We start from the raw sequence: 3,298 nt of genomic DNA, 5'->3' as shown, positions 1-3,298 counted from the left end.
TCTTTTCTTTTTCCTCCAACCACTGCTGTAATCTCTCTTCTTGTTTATTTTCTGGTTCTACTTGTTTCTTTTCTTTTTCCTCCAACCACTGCTGTAATCTCTCTTCTTGTTTATTTCTCGTTCTTCTTGTTTCTTTTCTTTTTCCTCCTAACTAACTGCTGTAATTTCTCTTCTTGTTTATTTTCTGGTTCTACTTGTTTCTTTTCTTTTTCCTCCAACCACTGCTGTAATCTCTCTTCTTGTTTAATTTCTTGTTCCTCTTGTTTCTTTTGCTACTTTTGTATTGCTGCCATCAAGTCTGCTAAGCTGTAGTTTGATTTGCCGCTTCTCGTTTCCATTTTTTATCCCACTTCTGACACCAATTTGTTACGCCTCTAGTCGTTAATTGATTTTCCGTAACTTCGTTCCGACGAAACTTTAGCGACACAAGTCCTTTCAACAAAATGAAATGGTAAATATTGTACTTCAGGGACTGCACAGTGGTAATTCACCCCTATACACTCCCTGAATTCAACACTGGTTACACAAGTTTGTTATTATAGCTTTATATTCAATGACATGACAACAAAATGAAACCAAACCAATTATGTAGTTAAAAAATATTGTTGCGTCAGCGAGGTCACGTGACTAGTATCACGCCACCTGTTTCTAGAAATATCCTGTTCCTTCATGAATGCCCTAGCATTTACTAGATATGTGTTAGTCTTGTATATATATATAAGATGGTCACAACGTGACGGGACAACAGAGGTAATGAGTAATTGAACTGCAGTCAGAGAGAATATTGTTAATCACGTGAGAATTATAGCGTTTGTTACAGAGCGACTGTTGAAATTTACGTGTATCGTAAAGTTGTATTCGGAAAGAATAAACCAGTTTTATTTAAGAAAGGACTTGTGTCGCTAAAGTTTCGTCGGAACGAATTTACGGAAAATTAACTAACGACTGGAGGGGTAACAATATATTTTTTCCTAGATAGTTTAAAGAAAGATTAATAATATATTGTAGATTTTAATTTGAAAAAGAATGACTCACCAACATATTTTTATTCTACATGATAACCACCTTTTACAGCAGATTTTTCCTAAAAAGTCCACATTCATATAATATATATAATTCTCATGATATGTAAATATATACTTTTTTACCATTATTTTCATCTCACAAAATATTGTTTGATTCATAAAAAAACTTGTTTAGTCATTCAGTAAAGTCATTTATGATATTATCAACTGTGACTCTGGAGAAAGAATTCATCTCAAGCCTGTAAATCTTCCAAGTGAAGATAGCCTTTGTTGCATTCAGCAGATGTCCTCTTCTTGGACAGGCCTTGTTATTCTAGCTGAAATATGAAATTTACAATAGAAAATGTGGGTTTTTATGAACTTGGAAATATAATCATAAATTGTGTAAAAAAATTAAGTTCTACCTAACATACAGATCCATAGTAAAGAGATAATACAGAAATAGCAAAACTCATTTATGCACAATTATTTACCCATTTATCAACATTTATTTAGATGGATGTCATATAAAAAGCTTGTGAATATGAATAAGTATACAAATTAATAACTTTTCCAAGGAAAGTTTTATACCATATTAATATGATCTCAGTATATTATGAACTTTACCTTTGCTTCTGCCAGAAGCAAAGGTAAAGCTCTGATAGCAGTTTTGGAATGGTTTCTTCATACTTGATTCTATTGGGATGGCTCCACTGCAATTCAGCATCTGTTCATGTAACATTTTTCTTTATCTAAATCAGTAGTGCAGCCATATAATGGCACTTATCCTTTCCAACTGGGCATGCACATGCTGCAATTTTCACAATCTGGTTTACAACTTGCACCTTTAAGAGACATAAATGGAAAAGCTTGAAGTATGTCCATACAAAATATCTTGATGTTAATTTCACTATGATCACTTCAGTTTTCATACATTAATATGACATCTGACCAGTGAAAAATGGCCAGAATATGAATTCACAGCAATGCACTGTTCTGGATACACACACACATACATTCAAGGTCCTTTATCTTTGTTATTAAACAATGAATATTTGACAGCTGTTCACTACTATGATTTAGATTACTAGACATCAAAATTAAAGTTTGGATTAATTACAATCTGATTTTCTTGAAACTTATTAGGCCCAAATAGTAACTACTGTTTAACTTCATTTTCTTTATATTAAGTCTCACAAAATTTACTTTTCTTTCTCCTATGTTTAGCATCCAAACTAAAAATTTACACACTAGATTACCCCTGCCAGTACTTCTGTGATTAGCATCTCAGCTCTACTGCGTATAAACTATAATAATGTTAAGTGTTCTTGATTTGTCATTACAACAACTTGTCTCCATGATAATTTGAAAACTATGCAAAATATGATTTATTTCAATATTTGTACTTGCATGGTGACAAACTGTGTAAAGTTAAATGGTGAATTACAAAAATGAATATATTTTTATGAGGTAGGGCTGAAATGCTAATCACAGAACTACTAGTGGTAGGGTTAACATTAGGTATTGTTACAACAGCGGAAGTCACGTGACGCTAAAACACATCATGAGATTCTCGAAGGATTCTGAATCGTCCTGGCAACTCTAGTCTTTTACAGGTGACCTCTATTTTAGTATATAAGCTCAGCAAATAAATGCAGATAGACAGAGAGATTGAACAGATAGAGACAGATAATTGAGTCAAGCGAGCAGTAGTACCAGTAATATAAAGTGTGTGTTTTGTTATTGAGATTGCAAACGTATTGACTGTGGAAATTCTGTGTATTATAAAGTTGTATCGAGAAAGAATAAACTAGTTTTAATTAAGAAAGGACTTGTATCGCTTAAGTTTCTCGGAAAGAATTTCTACGGAAAATTAACAAACAAGCAGATACCCAACAAATTTGTGTCAGAGAGTGGGACGGAAAAAAGAAGATGGAAGCCAGAGGTGGCAAATCAAAGTACAGCTTCGCAGATTTGATGGTAGCAATACAAGAACAGCAAAAAAACAAGAAGAACAAGAAAAGAAACAAGAATAGAGATTACAGCAGTTGTTGGAGGAAAAAGAAAAGAAACAAGAAGAGAAATTACAGCAGTTATTGGAGGAAAAAAGAAAAGAAACAAGAAGAGAGACAACAGCAGTGGCAAGAAAACTTGCAACAGTGGCAGCTCGAACAGCAGAATAAACACGAGAGACTACAGCAGTTGTTGGAGGAGAAAGAAAATAAACAGAAACAAGAAGAGAAATTACAGCAGTTGTTGGAGGAAAAAAGAAAAGAAACAAGAAGAGAGACAAC

At 33.3% G+C, this 3,298-nt stretch overlaps 1 long non-coding RNA gene across 1 annotated transcript in view; it reads right to left on the bottom strand.

Moving 5' to 3' along the window:
- Positions 1 to 1,067: 1,067 nt before the first annotated feature.
- The window catches only part of LOC111085076, a 5,944-nt gene continuing 3,713 nt past the window's right edge, over positions 1,068 to 3,298 (bottom strand). The window contains exons 2-3 of the long non-coding RNA XR_002609929.1: positions 1,632 to 1,849; positions 1,068 to 1,342 (exon numbers count right to left, since the gene is read on the bottom strand). This is a non-coding gene — a long non-coding RNA (uncharacterized LOC111085076). The remainder of the gene's footprint in view (positions 1,343 to 1,631; positions 1,850 to 3,298) is intronic.

The sequence above is a fragment of the Limulus polyphemus genome, unplaced genomic scaffold (genome assembly GCF_000517525.1).
Source record: "Limulus polyphemus unplaced genomic scaffold, Limulus_polyphemus-2.1.2 Scaffold228, whole genome shotgun sequence".
NCBI lineage: Eukaryota > Metazoa > Arthropoda > Merostomata > Xiphosura > Limulidae > Limulus > Limulus polyphemus.
This window is presented reverse-complemented; position numbering and strand designations above follow the sequence as displayed.